This window comes from Mandrillus leucophaeus, unplaced genomic scaffold (genome assembly GCF_000951045.1).
Source record: "Mandrillus leucophaeus isolate KB7577 unplaced genomic scaffold, Mleu.le_1.0 Scaffold1702, whole genome shotgun sequence".
In the NCBI taxonomy this organism is placed as follows: domain Eukaryota; kingdom Metazoa; phylum Chordata; class Mammalia; order Primates; family Cercopithecidae; genus Mandrillus; species Mandrillus leucophaeus.
In genome coordinates, this window is record NW_012101702.1 from 132,444 (window position 1) to 149,539 (window position 17,096).

General features: G+C 33.6%; 1 protein-coding gene across 1 annotated transcript in view; it reads left to right on the forward strand.

The window, feature by feature from the left end:
• The first annotated feature begins 3,466 nt into the window (after positions 1-3,466).
• The window catches only part of PHIP (pleckstrin homology domain interacting protein), a 114,348-nt gene continuing 100,718 nt past the window's right edge, over positions 3,467-17,096 (forward strand). The window contains exons 1-2 of the mRNA XM_011976895.1: positions 3,467-3,617; positions 3,709-3,807. The gene's annotated coding sequence lies outside the window, so the exon portion shown is untranslated. The remainder of the gene's footprint in view (positions 3,618-3,708; positions 3,808-17,096) is intronic.

Here is a 17,096-nt window from a genome sequence, read left to right on the forward strand (position 1 = left end):
GTTGGTTGAGAGGAAGTTCGTGTACATACTAGAATGTGGAGGTCTAATTTATAGTGTAGGATTTCCGTGCAGTCAGAGAAGTTAGAATTGAAAGCATAGGTAGAGGGACTGGATCTTAAATATTAAGAGGGACAGTTGTGTTACTAAGAGACAGAATTGGTACAGGTGTAGCTAGGTTTACAGGTTTGATAGGGAAGAAACAGAAAGTTTCAGCTTTAAAGGTTCTCCTGTAAAGTAGGTTAGGTCATCTGCTGAGAAAATGAGGGGTGGGGAAGAGGACTCTTGGGAAAGAGAGGATAATAGCATTGTTTGTTAGTCTGTTTCCACTGTTCTTTCCAGAGACCCTTTCATGGTGGTACCTCAGGGACTGCTAAGAGGAAGCAAGTAGAGAGTCAAGCATTGACATATGTGTTCCCTGATGCCACTTAAGTAAGAATACTTTCTGAGTACCTTTAATCTGTTTTGTCTAAAATTTTGTTTGAAGACATGTTCTATGGCTTTCTTTAAAAAGTGTTTTAAAACTATTAGAATTGCTATTAGATAATTGCAATTAGATAAGAACTATTATCTAATAGCTGTGGCCCATGCCTGTAATCCCAGCACTTGGGAGGCCTGGGGGGGCGCGAATTACTTGAGGTCAGGAGTTTGAGACCAGCCTGGTCAACGTGGCGAAACCCCGTCTTTACTAAAAATACAAAAATTAGCCAGGTTAGGTGGTGGGCGCCTGTAATTCCAGCTACTTTGGAGGCTGAGGCGGGAAAATCACTTGAACCTGGGAGGCGGAGGTTGCAGTGAGCTGGGATCCCACCATTGCACTCCGTCCTGGGCGACAAAGGGCGACTCTGTCTCAAACAAACAAACAAACAAAAAACAACAACCCCAAAACTATTAGAATAAAGAATTATACCATGTAAAGAAATTCTACTGCATCTATTTTTATGTGCTGGGATAGGCGCTAACAAAATGTTTTGAGGTTTTTGAGAATGGAGAAGTCAGTAGGTTCTGCATATTCTTAAATCTTTGTTTATCCAACTAGAACTTTATTAAGCACTTAACTGTAAGTACTGCATTAGGTATTGGGTAGACAGAGGTAAACATGGCCTAATCTCTCCTTATGCAGGACACAGACAAGTAAACTGGCAATTTTAGTATAGTGCATGAGTCTTATGAACCCCTCAAACAGGGCAGATAATGGTAGGGCTTATATATTTTTGGGGTGAAGAAGATCATAACTCTCATTAGATTCTTAAAAGTCTAAGTATCAAAATATATTAAAAACAATTAATGTGGTAAGTACCACACAGTGCTAGAGGCATGAAGGGACATTTGAGGAGTATAATGTGCTGTGGACACAAAGTGTCCAAAAAGGGGCACAAGTGGTGTAAATAGGTCATGGAAGGCAGTGAGTGAGACATAGACTGAGACATGAAGGAGAATGAGGTGTAGAGGTGAGCAGGTAAGACAAGATTGCCAGCAGAGGGATCAGCTTGTATAAAGTCTCAAAAGCCAGAGAAAGCACAAGGAATTTAAGAACTGGAAGTATCTCTTCTAACTTTAAAATGAAAGTTGATTTTGAAAAATTCAAACATTCTAAATCACTGAAGAAAGCTTGAGTCAGAGTGGATTCATAATTTATTGAAAGATAGAATATTACAGTAAGGATGTTCAGTTTCGCGACCTGAAAATATATTTTGCCAGAGGATACTAAAACAGCATCATCACACATCTGAAGTTAATAAGTAATGAACTTCTATCTTCTTTAAAGTTTTTAAAAGGAATTTTGATCAATTAAGTCACATTAAAATAATCATTTGCAATCTTAGAACTGGAAGCAACCTTACAAGTATTCTAGACTTCTAAATTTTATTTTTAAATAAATTATTTTGGGGACGATTAAAGAAAAGTATAAATATGATTTTAAAAACTCATTTTGGTAAGTTTCCTTCTAAATGCTTTTTTATTTAGCTAATCATACTAGTGTTTCCTAAACAATGTTCTGGATGAATATGATAGATATTATTAGGGAAAAAAGGGATTCTGTAGCTAAATGAGTTTGGGAAATTATCTTAGGATTTCTCAGAGACTTCAATGTCAGTGTGCTTTTTGACTGTAAAACAAGGAGGTAGTATGTATAATTCATATGACACATACTCTATTAGAACTCCTTTTTACAAAAATACTCATTTTACTGACTTATCACCTACTGTATGCCAAACTCTGGTGTTTTAAATAATCTTACCAAAGTGTGGCAGTATGGCTCCACGTTCTCTTTGTGAAAGGAGGAGTGTATTTTGATAAAGAGCAAGGTAGGTTTCTCCTATTGGCTTCAGTTTAGATGGATGAGTATTAGCTACCTTTAAAAACATATCGTTCATGGATTTCTGCAGTTAGAGTATAGCAGATATTGCAAGATGGAATGAAATGATTTAAATCTCACCTCCCCCCACATCAGTCTTATGTAAAGGAATTCATGTTAAAGTTGCCATTACTTGGTAAACTTGAGGAACAGTTTTCAAATTTCTTGGTCTTAGGACCCCTTTATGCTTACTAAAGTGTATTGAAGTTCCTTTATTTGTGTAGGTTATAATCTATTGGTGTTTACCACATTAGAAACTTAGCATATAACATGTTAGAGACCTATTAAATAATACTAATAAACTAATTTCATGTTAATATAAGTAACATTTTTATAGTAATTATTCCCAAACAAAACAAATCTGTGAGGAGCATGGCATTGTTTTACATTTCTGTGAATCTTTAATATCTGGCTTGATAGAAGAGACATTTTCCTATCTGCTTCTGCATTCAGTCTGTTAAGACATCACATGTTATGTGTCCTGTGGAAACCTCCACCATGCATTCATGAGAAAAAGTGAAAAACAACTAATGTAGTATTATTCATAAGTTTTATCTGAGGTACCTCCAGGGGTGCCCAAAACATACTTTGAGAACAGCTGAACTAGATACTACTGTGGCCTTTTTTTAATAACTTGATAGCTAATTATAAAGTAATACAATAATATTTTTTCCAATATAATTTTATTTAGATTGTGAATATTGTTTATTTACTGAAAGACTAATAAAAATATTAGCACTTCATATCATGGTTTCAAATGCCGGTATAAATTAAGTAGTATTTTGAAGTTGTTCCGAAAGTGCTCACACTTTTTATAGTGGGTAGCTTTATTTTATGGTTGAAAGGTATTTAAAGCAGCAGTTGGAATTTTGTCTTTCTCTCTGTAAGATTTTTAGTAAATTATGAAATTCAGCATAGATGTTAAGTGTTCTTACATTTTTTAATAACCAACTATCAGTTGTTTTTAATTCTTAATTATTCTGGAGATTTGCTTTACATCAAATATGCAAAACATTTTATACTTGGATGAATTTTTTTTATTGTTGCTCAAAGATTTTGAAAATTAAAATGATAAACTGAAACATACTATATTTGTCTTTTACATAATAGGTGAAGTATTACAGACACTTAGCACCTGATCACTTGCTGCAAATATGTCATCGACTAGGACCTCTTCTTGAACAAGAAATTCCTCAAAGTGTTCCTGGAGTACAAACTTTATTAGGAGCTGGAAGACAGTCTTTACTACGCACAAATAAAAGTATGAAAATTTTCTCATAGGATTCAGACATTCTTTATCTCACTTTTGTTTTTGTGTTCTTTGTATGCATAAAAATACGTGTGTTTAATAGGCTGCAAGCATGTTGTATGGAAAGGATCTGCTCTGGCTGCGTTGCACTGTGGAAGACCACCTGAGTCACCAGTTAATTATGGTAGCCCACCCAGCATTGGTGAGTTGTTTGAGTTCACTGCTAGTAAATAGCATCTTGGTAAAGAGCTTTTGAAAATAAAAAAGTTTTTGGGTTACTGTGGTATTAGAGAACTTCATATTATGTACATCTGCATTCAAAAAGGAAAAAAATAGATTTTTTTTCTTATTAGTAGTTTTAATAGTGAAAAAGTCATGTGTAATTAGGGATTGTGCACATTGCACCTTATGTAGGCCAGTTAGCTCATTGGTATTTTATTTTTACAAAAGTTCCATATTAAGGTATATGTTATTAGGTCGAGTTAGAATCAATATATAATTCAGATTAGTTATAATGGTAGGAGACAAAAATAGTTATCTTTTTAAAAGCACAGTACTTTTTTTTGGCTACAGTTTCAAAGAGGGAGTACTGATGTAAATATGTCTTCTTGAGATGCCTCCTAGGTTCATCCCTTTCCCATCTGCTACTACCAGGCCCTTGCCTTATCTGGATTAATACAGCGTCATCCAAACTAATCTTGCCTGGGGTGTCATCTCTCTCTCTCTCCCTTCCAGTATAGTGTGTAACACTGTAATAGTAACCTTATTCAGGTCTACCTTTGTTGTGTCACTCTTCTGCTCAAGATAGTATAAAGAGGTCAAGATATTTTAATAGTGTTGTACTTTCTCTAAGTGTACTCCTAATTTTCAGAGACCTTCAAAGTTCAATCATAGCTTCTTTTCCACTCTCATGTTCCTACCTAGCAAGGAATGTTATTCTTTTTTCTTCCACCTGCTCAAATCTTACTTCATTCTTTCTTTTCTGGATAATTCTTATACAGATAGTAAGTTTTATATGACTTTGATTTTTCATATATATATGTGTGTCTCTTTTTCTATCATTTTACTTGCAACTTTGTTTCCTTTGATTTCTTTTGAAAATATAAAAGGGGCTTTTAAAAATACAATATGACAATCTTTGTGTTTTATCTAGAACATTTAGTTATTTACATACAGTCATGGATGTACTTGGGTTTAAATCTACTATCTAACTTGCTGCTTTGAAGGCAATTCCTTTTTCTCTAATTGCTTTTAAGATTTTTTCTCTTTCTGATTTTCTGTAGTTTGAGTATGATATGTCTTGACGTTAACTTTTTAAAAATTTGTCTTGTTTAGGTTCTGGAAATGTCTTTTATTGACATTGAAAAATTATCAATCATTATCTTTTACCATTACCTCTCTGTTCCATTCTCTCTCCTTTCCTATGAGACTTAAACACTTTATCTACTTTGTTATCCTTTCTTCTATGTTTTACATGTTTTTGACTCTCTGATGTATTCTGGATTGCTTCCTCTAACTTACTTTTCGGAGATAACCTATGTGATATCTGCATGGTGGGTAATCATGTATTTTTTTTTAAAAACAAAAGATTGTCTTGTTTAAATAATTTTAATATGTAATCTTGCTGTAATGAACAAACATTAACAAAAGATTTTGAGAGACGAGGGTATATTTGTACTTAGAAAATTATTCTAAGGTGGTATAATAGGTTTCCTGAAAGAAGGGAAAAATAAAATATTATAGGAGTTTTCCCATTTAGGAAAAGTTTATTCTGTCTTTGAAAAACTATAGATCCATATAATAAGGAGAACATGTTATGCTTGTTCTTTCAATACATTATCAGATCTGTGGTAGGTAATGAAAGTGTAAGAATGATTAATGGTAAATAACATTTGCTCTGTGTGTAATTCCTATATGCCAGGCACTGTTCTAAGAGTTTTCTATTTATTTACTCTTTTACAACCTTAAATGTTCTATAGGTAGGAACTATTATGCTTATTTTACAGAGGAGACTGAAGCATGGAAAGATTTTGGTAACTTGACCAAGTTCACACATGCAGTGAGAAGTGAAGCCAGGATTCAACCCAGACTGTTTGACTCCATTATGCTATGCTTTATTCCCAGTAAACTAAATTTATTAATAATAATGCTTAACTACTCAAGAAAATTGGTGTTAGTCATTTTTTGGAAAAGGGTACCAAATATTTATAAAAGTCAAATAAAATATTTTAGGTCACATTATTGATGGTCAGATTAGTAAATACTGCTGACAGGGAGAGAGGAACATTTGTCTTTCATTATTCACAGGAGATACATTCTGAGATGCGTAGTGGATGCCGGAAACAACAGATGGTACAGAACCCTATATATACGTATGGCAAAAATACCTTGGGTTTTGCATCCAAGCATAGAAATGTAATTGATTCATTTAGGTAACAGAATTAATTGCCAAGCAGGTAATTGATATGTACCTTTCTGAAAGACTATTTTATTTTTAGGGTTTAAGATAAATTTTTTTCTCTCCTGGTGTGATTTTCAGGAAAATCTTTGCTTTATGTTAAGAAACACCTGTAATGAATTGCCCATTTTGCGTACTTTAAAAAAGTGTATTTACATATATGTTTTGAAAGCACTACAGAGAAGCTAGACTGATCAAAATGGTTCAACTTGCTTAGTCATAGTTTAGTGACTGTGTTTTGCTAGAGTTCACCATGGTATATATTTTGTTTTATTGTCGCTATAAAGTTATGAACAGGATGGTGATGGGAAGAAATAATTCATCAGTCTTCTTGCCAAAATAGTTGCCTGCATAGTGGTACAATATATTATTCCAAGCTGTTACAGTATGGTTCAGAAGATTTAAAAAAACACATACGAATGTTTGTAGTACTGACTTATTTCTTCTTTTGTTGAGTCTTTGCCATTTTCTGTCTGGCTACCTTTAAAAGTTTTCTTTGCTCTTTCCTTGGTTGGTGTGGTATTACCAAGTATCAGTGGAGGTAAGAAAAAAATTCTTGACATTTTAGCTTTTCTTAAGATACGTATATAGATTTAAACGTTTAATATAGATCCCAAATATTGAAATTTTGACACATTTGGGGTAGTAGTTGTTTTTCTTTAAATAAACTTTTAATTTTGGAGTAAGAAATTATTTACTGAGAAGTTACACAGATGGTTTAAAGAGCTCCTGTATACCCGTCATGCAGTGTCCCCAAATGTTATACTTTTGCATTACCTGGTCTGTTCCTCAGAACTACTAAACCAACGGTGCCCTCCTGTTAACTATACAGCAGACCTTATTCATATCTCACTAAGTTTTCATACTAATTACATTTTCTTATTCCAGGATCTAGTCCAGGATACCATACTGAACATAGGGTTTGTTAATTTTTTATTGGACTTCTTACTGTAGTTCAGAGGATAATTTTAGGTTAAGCTGGGGGCAAAATTGGATTTTCTTAGATATTTCAAACTGTGTGGAAACTATTGGACCTCTTGAATATCTCACATTCATCTCAAACTTAAAAATACCTAAAATGTAATTTTTGACGCTCTCTGAACCTTGTTATTCCAAGCCAGAAGCTTGGAGATAATTTTATTTTAGATTTACTGTTCATTTCTTATGTCTATTTAATAAATAATACCTGTTTATTCTACTTTCTTGAACCTGTTCTCCATTATCATTGCCACAGCCACGTTTCAGGCCTTGGTACTTCTTGCCTGGAGTCCTACATTATTCATTCACTCGCTAAGTAAATATTGTATATCCCTGATTATAGCTGGCACTGGGCTAGGGTCTGGAGTTGCAGATAAGCAAGAACAAGGCCTCTGCTATCTCAGAACTTAAGCGCTGCTTAAGCCCCTGCCCCTAGTCTATTCCTGTATCCCAGGAGTCAGGTTCTAACGAGGGTTTCTTAACCTTGGCACTGTTGAGACATTTTGGGCCGGATAATTCCTGGGTGTAGGCAGCTTCCCTATGCATTGTTAGATGTTTATTAGCATCCCTGGCCTCTGCTTGCTAATTGCCAGTAGCATCCCCACTACCCCCTTGTCACAATTTAACAAGTCTCCGGACATTGCCAGATATCTCCTGGGCAAAATTATCACTGCTCTAAACTTTTTGAAATGCACATATCATCATGTCATGCCTTCTCCTTTCCCCCATTGAGAGTGACTGAATGATAGTGTCAACCATTTTAATGTGACACTATCACACAAGACTTACCTTTTCACACTTTTCCTGCCGTGTCCTCACCTGCACTTTGTGCTCTAGCTTAGTACAACTCTTTGGCAGTTCTTAGAATCAGCTATGTTGGTTTTCATTCTTTTGTCTCCTCACATGTTTTATTTCTCTCTGGAATGCCCCTCTGTTTTCTGTACATTCTGCAAGTATCTGTTTATTCTTTAAAACTCAGATGTTAAACTGGGCAGAATTAAGTGATTTTACTTATTTCTACTATTGATTTTATCACATGATTATGGCTATTTACCTTTGTTTCCTCTAATATACTTTAGGTCCTGGAGGACAGGCATTATGTTTTATCGCTCTTTAGAGACCCAACTCTTCAGCATTAGTAAATATTAAATGAAAAGTAGTAGGTAGTTGATGAAATTGATACACTGGGATGTGACAAGTAAAGTTCAAAGGTGGGTAAGGCATTACAAAAATGGAATGAAGGTTGGTAGAAAGAAGAAGAGAAACTTGATCCAAGAATGGTAAGAGAAGATAAAATCACCAAACCAGAAACTGATTTTTAAGAATTAAGGTTTATGAGTAGACTGGGTTATCAGTTCATTACACTTGGAATGTAAAATACATACCTGTACAATTTGAGAACCCACTTGAACTTGCCTCAGTGTTTTCTTATCCTGTTTTATTTTATTATGTGCTTATAATTCCCAACTACTTTGAACCTTTTAGTCTTTGATGTAAGTTGTGAAAATTGAACTAGAACTCAGTCTCAGCAAGAGACCCAAAGTGGTCCGCTGCCTTCCAGTGCTCTAGAACCTCCTTTAATACTGTTTTCAAAAGCAAAGACCAAAGATCCCACTGATCTGTTATTATTACTAGCTTGTGATTCTTTTATTGTGGTAGAGAGATGTGAGTGTGTACTTGGCATAGCAGCATTTACTTCCGAAGGTATTAGTGAATCTTTGGTATTGTCCTTTCTCTTACCTCCATACCCACATTGTGCCTGTTTTCAGATACAGTTTATTCTATATTTGCTTATACTTCAGTAATAAATGTGCATGGGTAAGGGGAGATAGGAAAGAAGAGACCTAAATACATTAAAGGGATTTTTAAGGTTAAATTTAGAAATTGTTTTAATACATGTTTATCTTGTGAAAAAGATTTTAATACATTAAATTAAAGCAGTTTTTGCTGATTGCTTTGTTTGCATTTTTCTTACATTTGACATGTTAGCAAAGTAAACTTCTTACCTCTAGGTCTTTCATTTGTCATCTTTTTTTGGTGTTTTGCCTAGGTATTTCCATTATTTTATTTTACTTGTTTGTGGAGGGTTGCTATTAAGTTCTGCAGTTTTGGGTGAGGATAAGGAGTTTTGAGAATCCTGATTCTTAGACATATTTGAGTGTAAGGAAAAAACTTTGCCTTGAAAAATAGCTTTACTACCCAGACATCCAATTAATGCTAAGAAGCCTTGCATTTAAAAAAAAAAAAAAAGTCTTAAATCTTGTCTACATTTACAATTTGTGATTCTCTGAGAAAACTAGTTTGAATAAAGATAGCAAACAGTCACTTAAAGCTAGATGCAAATCTTTGTAGAGAAGACTCTTCTTTCTCACTTTGTGCTGTATTTTGCCATATTTCCAATATTGTGTTTGAATTACTCTGTAGCTGGTAATTTCTTAAATTTATTCAATCAAGGTTTTTTTTTTCTTAGACTCTTAAGTTTATATTTTTCCTCCTATTTCTTACATAATTATTACAATGATTTTTATATTACAAATATGTGAGATTACATAATTTTAATATATAAGTTAACAGTTACATGTAATTCAGCAAATTATAGGATATAATATGTGGGGTTTTTTTCCTGTTCATTTATCTTTTTCTAATATGTTGTATTCAGTTATTCAGTGTTTTTTCTTTCCATTTTCTTACTCAATCCATACTTTATTCCTAGTTAGGTATCTAGTCATCACTTATTTAAATATGTTTATTTTAACCTATTGTTTCTCAGTAACCATTTTTACTTTTAGAGCTCATTTTCTTATGTTTTTCTAGTCATAATTTTAGTCTTATAAAGGTTTTATACTTTTTTTTTTGGTTTAATGATTGTTGACTCAGTTATATTCTTTTTTGTCTTGGTCTTTGTTTTTTAGTGTTTTCCCTGAATGATCTTCATATTTCTATTTGACACAGTTTTTGTTGTTTTATTAACTATTTTCTCCCTAGCCCCCTCCCTTGCTTTTCTATTTCCTCCCTTTTTTTGCCTCTTAAAAACAGGTTAGCTGTGAGAGACTGTCAAGGTGTATTGGCTTTTTTTTTTTAGGGAAATAATGTTCGTTCATTATGCCAAAGTATCAGATGTATAAAATATATATTTATTTTTTTTCTTCTGCTTAAATTTCTTTTCAAATTAATGGTTGACAAAAAAAGGGGGCGGAACTTTGAAGAAATGAAACTCCCTTAGGTGAGTTTAAATTGTTGCTTTTGTAGCTAGCTGTGTTTTAATTTCTTCTGTAACTAATAGGATAACATTTGGTTTTAGGTTATAGATGTGATGAGGGATATCCCCTCCACTTTGTATAAAACATCTGGCAAGCAATTCCAGTAGTAATTAGGAATCACTAGCCATTTTCCCTTTTAGTTTGTATCACCTATTTTTCCAGAGTGATTATTGGGTTTGATTTTGTTAAATATTCATATCTGTGTACGTGAAGCAAATTATGATATTATTTTCTCATAAGGTCATGACTATTTTGAATTTCTTCAGGGATCCTTTGAAGTTACATATTTCAGTGTTTTCCCAGACATCTTTTGGACCTGGGAAGTCCATGATCAGATTGGGCTGAATAGATATTTTTATAAACAAAGGAATAATTTGTTCAGCTCCATAAAGAAGCCTCAGGGGGAAAATTGGTCTCCAACAAAAGTCTTTTAAAAAGTAAACAAAAACTGTTGAGTTAAATTAACTTTTATGACACATGAAGATTTGATTATTTAGGGACAGTCCATATCGATGTTAGTATAAAATACCTTTGAGTTTGCAAAACATTTTGTCTCATCTGCTTTGTATAGCAACTCTTTAAGATAACCCTACATTTTTAATTTAATTTAATTTAATTTTTTTGGAGATTGAGTCTTGCTCTGTCACCTAAGCTGAAGTGCAGTGGCGCAATCTCGGCTCACTCCATCCTCCTCCTCCCAGGTTCAAGCCATTCTCCTGCCTCAACCTCTCAAGTAGCTGGGACTGCAGGCATGCGCCAGCACACCCGGCTAATTTTTGTATTTTTAATAGAGACGGTGTTTCACCATGTTGGCTAGGCTGGTCTCGAACTCCTGACCTCAAGTAATCCACCTACCTCGGTCTCTCAAAGTACTGAGATTACAGGTGTGAGCCACCATACTCAGCTGATCCTACTTTATTAATGAGGAAACTGAAGCTTAGGAAAGCAGTAACCAATGACATCATATCTCTGTTTTTGTGTGTGTATGTATGCATGTACCTCAGATCTTATGCTTTTAACTTTATGTCACATTTATATAGCACCTTTTTGCCTTCTCTGAAATTATGTGTTAATGTGTCAGCTCTGTCCATTTGTTGATTTGGGAATAGCAGTTGTTTGAATTTTGCCTCAGTATTTGAACTCTAGACCCAATGAAACGTGGTGTGTTCGTTCAATTTTTATGTAGTGTCAGATAGATACTTATGAGATCAGGTATTTAATTCTTTGAGAAAGTGTTGATAATTTTGGTGTCAAGCTGGTTAATTTTTTTCTAAAATGAAATTTTGTTTTCAGAGCCCTTTGATTTCTTTTGCAAAGTTAGCTTTTGCTTTTAGTTATATCCTTTCCAATTCATTCTCATTGCGGTTAAGAGAAGACTGCAATGAATTATCCCAAAATAAATCTTACTATGTATGTTACTGCACTCTTTTCTCTCTTAAAACTTCAACTCATAATTGCTGGAATTTAGTCCAAAATACCTAACATAGCTTAGAAAGCGTTCTATATAGTCCGCCCCCCTACCTTCTCGTCTCTTCTCTTGACACCTGCCCTTTCTGTGCTCTGTGTGCAAGTCAATCCTGACTTCTTTATGTTGCTTGAATGCTATGCTTTTTCCAGCCTCAGACTATTGCACATGCTGTTTCCTCAACCTGGAATATGCTCCGCTCCCATCAGCATTCTGTGGCTGTTCATTTTTCAGGTCTTAATTTAAATGTCAGTTTTTCAGAGAAGTTTTCCCAGACTCCCAGATATCCACTCCCCACCCGCAATGTGATTAGAACCCTTTGCTATAGATTTCAAGATTCCCCTATATCTTCTATTTGATAACACTTAACATTGTTGTAAGTCCTTGTTTCATGTCTTTCTTCCTTGCTAGACTGCAATCTCCATGAGGGTAAGTACCATGTCTTCTCTTTTTCCCTCTTATATCCTCTAGCCCATATTTGGCCCATATAGGTGCTCTATAAATGTTTGTTGACTCAAAATTGAGTGATTAAAATGTTTGACATTAGGACCCACCTAACTTAAAAAATGTTTATTTAAAAGAAAAATTGTTATTAAAATAACTATAAACATTTAAAAATATTTAAAACTGAAAACATTAGGTCATTGTGTGTTTTCTACTTGAAGTAGCATCAGACTGGTTTCCAGGAAATAAAATAGGAGAAAGATTAAATACTATTCCTAATAATTATCATATCTACCCTTTTTATTAGTGCTCTTTATGTCCTTGGTTCATGAAATTTTTTGTTTAACTCTTGGAATCATCTTTTCATTTTCTGTATTTTATTTTAGTTTAGTATTTGGGTTTTCCTTTTCAGACATTATTCATCTTTATGGTATCTGCTAAATATTAAAAACAAAATATGTTTCAAACAGGAGGTGCAGCTAAACACCAAAATTGAATATCTAGAGATCTGGAAAGTAGCTGCTGTGCATACTGATTATTTTAGTTATAGTATTAAAGCAAAGAGAGAAGCTCTCGTGGGTGCTATGTTGCTCAGGTGACTATTTCCCCTTACTCTTCTATTCCCAGTTACCTGCCCTCCTTTTTTTGTAGACAAAAAAGTGACTACAGAATTACCTTTTTATGTTGCAGCCTGGTTCTTTGTACTTTAACTGAAATTGGGACTGTCATTCATTATAGTTACCATTATGATAATTTATTTGTCCTGTTTTGATGTTGGTTGGTTGCTACTTGCTGGTACAGTGTGATGTAGAGACCAGATGGTACTGTAGAAGTAAACTAACGTGTATTGAATAATTTCCCAGAATTATCTCTGGCCCTCGATTTATGAGTATTTGGTTGTCATTACTTCCTTGATACCTGTGTTAGTAATGGGTCTTTACGTTGTGGCTCTATAGTGAATTAAACATTCTTCCTTATACGATTCCCTCCTAAATAAAATGGAACCTAAACTATCTTTGACATGTTTCTCTTTTAGTTTAAAAATTCAATGGAAAAGATTACACAAACAAAACTTACAAACAAAATTGATGGCCTGCTTTGTAATATTATCTTACAACTTGCAAATCAAAACTGATGTGAATTCTTCCTTTATAGCATACCGTTTTTTCAGTCCATTTTCAAATACGCAATTGTCATTCTCTGTAGCATAATATGCATTCATATACTGTAATATGCTTAGGCATTAGTGTTTCTTTTTTATGATTAAATAAATTTAAATTCCTTGCATCTTTATCTCTAGGTTTATTTTTGTCAGTCTTTGAATTTAAGCTAATCTCTTTAGATATTTTAGAGTTTTCATATTGCTTTTTTGAATTCCTTGAGGTAGATTGAGTTATAAAAAATTAGAATGAACGTATGCTCAATGGAGAAAGTTTAGAAAACAGAACAGCTCAAAAATTAATCAGTCTCACTCCTTATCTGCTATACATACTTTGGCATGTTTTCTTTCAGTCTTTCTTTTCTAATATTGCTCTACATAGGCAGCATGTAATAGGTAAGGGTATAGTCTTTGGCACCAGACTGCCTGAGTTTAAACCTGGGCTCCACCTCTAGTAAATTACATTTTATCCTTTGGTTTCCTTATTGGTAAGGAATATCTGCTTATTGGGGATAATGGAAGTACCCCCTTCAAAGGATTGGTGAGGATTAAATGAGAATATATGTAAAATACTTTGAATAGTGCCTGGTATGTAGTAAAACACTCAGTAAATACTAGCTGTTATTCTCTAAACTTGCTACATAAGAGTGTTCTGTAGCGTTTTTCCTCTCCTTGTTGTGTACTGTATTGTGACATTTATACCCACATTATTAATTGCAGCAGATAAGACTTTTTTTTATCATCAGATTCTTGAAGTCCTAGTAAAAACCTCTCATAACTCTAAACCTTTGTTGCTTTCCTCTTCCTTTGTAGCCATTTTCTCAAGTGTTTGATGCCTGGCTTTAGCATAACTTCTGTTAGAAAGTTATGATTAGCAATTTTTTTTTGTGACCCTCACTCATATTTCCTTTTCATTAGAACATTTTCGTGGATCTCTAAAATGAATAACATTTCAAGTAATTTTATGCCTTATTACTTTATGCCACACGATACATTTATCTGATAGAAATTCTGAAATCACCAACACCATATATAAACAACTATTTGGACTTTTAATGGACTGATGAACTTGGAAGGTCACTTTTATAGACATTGCTCTCTGATGTCTAGTCATGAATATAGCATTATTTTCTTGGAAAATCTAATTATCATCTAAAATTGGAGATGGCATGTATGGGGGTAAATCAGTTTGGAATTTGTTTTCATGTACTCTTAAGTTTTTATCAACATTTTTATAGTTCACTCAAGTTTAGTGTCAGAGTTCCAAACTCTTGTTTTACAGTGATAGTTATTAATTGTATATGTAGAAAGCCAAAGCCTTTATTAATACAGGTTGTGGAGATTAAAATGAAACCTGGTACTGATTATTTAGAATTTACTCCCTTTTATTAATTTAGGAATCATTTCTGTAGATGTTAATTAGAAATTTTAATTACTTTTGCATTTTATTTACAGAAAACCGGGGAGCTTTCCTTCCAAGTGTCTTCTTTAATTAGAATCACAGTATAAAACTAGTCAAGACCAGCCATGGTGGCTTATGCCTGTAATGCCAACACTTTGGGAGGTTAAGGCGGGCAGATCACTTGAGGCTGGGAGGTCGAGACCAGCCTGACCAACATGGCAAAACCCTGTCTCTACTAAAAATAGGAAAAATACTAGGCATAGTGGTGCACACCTGTGCACCCAGCTACTCAGGAGGCTGAGGCATGAGAATTGCTTGAACCCAGGAGGTGGAGGCTGCAGAGATTGCGCTGGTGTACTCCAGCCTATGTGACAGAGTCAGACTCTGTCTCAAAAAAAAAAAAAAGTAAAACTAGTCAACAGAGGATAAAAAAATGAATTAAGTAAAATTAATGAAAACCTTCTCTTAAAATACTGATGCTTCTTGTCTGAGTACCCCCCGATTCTGCCTCAGAAAAGGCCCAAATTTTACTAAGATACCTTCCAAGTTACATATTCTTGTGCCTCGTCACTTAATTCTTCTACTGTACAAAAATTGGTTCTCCAGGTTTTAGAATCTACAGCTACATGCTTTTCCTTGCATTTCATTGGGCTGCCAGCAGGGCTCTGCTTTCATGAGTTGGCAGAAGTTGTAAGCACTGTTTTTGTGGTCCTCCATTTCTGATTAGGAGGGAACAGCTTTCCTGCACTGGAGTAGGTATTATATAGCATGTTATATTGTTATTAACAGTTAGAAAACAATAATAACAAAAAACACTAACCTTTGTATTTTGTTAATTCATAGTCATTTTCATTTTTTTCCAAGTCATCTTTTTTAACCATGGTTAATTTTGATCTTGGGTAATTTATTGCAGCTTTATCATGTGTATGTGTTCATTTTACAAAGATCTTTGCAAAAGGAGAAAAAAGCCTAAACATTTTGTAGGGAGCTAATGGTATTTTTGCTATAGTACTTACTTGCAGGGATTTTTTTTTTTTTATCGTGTATTTTTCTAGTGCCCTCAAAAATGTAGTTATTAGGTTATTGCAGATACTCTTTTATGGCAGCTACCTTTTTCTTTCTTTATGAACTTGGTTCAAATGATACAGTGAGAGAAAATGAGGTAACTTCATTATGTTTATCTTTTTAAAAAATCATCTGCATTGAAAACTTGGGCCCAACAACAGGAAGAAAGCACCATGTTTTAGATAGAAAGGTATCAGTTTGGTAGTAAAGTTAAATTTACATTTCCAACAAAAATTTTTTAACTTTCTGTTTAATTTCAAAATTAACAAATAATCATTATACAACATTTTTAAGTGGACTTATGAGAGGAATACACAAATAAATATTAAAACATAATTGAATGTAATATTAAAATTTTGGTATTGGCATATAAATAGACTGTCAGTTATGTCAGTGGCCCAGCACAGAAAAAAAGATATATATATATACGGTATATATTATATATATTATATATATATAACCGTGTAATATATATATATAACCGTATATATGATAATGTAATCAGAATTTAATAGAAAAGAATTATTTAGTAAATGGAAAGACTGGAACAAATGATCAATTAATTGAGGAAGAAAAACATCTTTAGAGACCTCATAATGAGTATTATAATTGTAGGTGGATTAAAGAGTTAAGTGAGAAATCTAAACCACAAAAAAGTAGAAGAAAAGTAAGTAGATGTTTATTGTTCTGTTGGGCTGAGTAGGAGGACTTCATATTAAAGCAGTAGAAGATATTAATAGAATTGACTATGTAAAATTTGTGAATTGTGGGATGTCAAAGAATAGCATTATATGAAAGCCAGGTATATTGTGGTATATGGAAATGTTTCTCTAATAATGTAACTGGAGAAATTAAAATTTAGAAAGAGTAACTTGCTTAAAGTCTCCATAGTGACAAATTTGAACACAGGTCTGTCAGACTTAAAACCTCTTATTTCATTAAGGAATACAACATAGCTGTTAAAATGCTGTTTATGAGATAAACCTTTGCAAAATTTTAAAATTGATTGCTATAGGCAATAGAATTATGGGTTTTTCTTCTCTCATTTATGTTCTTAAATTGAATATGCATTAGTATTATGATTGGATAAGTAAATCAATTCTTGAAAAATAGGTGTGAAGTAAGAAATGACTTGTGGGGGAATTTGACTTGTTATCCTAGCACATAGAGAAGTAATGGATGAGAACCCAAGGGCTGAATATGCACATAGTTACAGCTGATGTTCAAGAAGTTGTGGGCCTTTTGTTGATCTCTACTAAT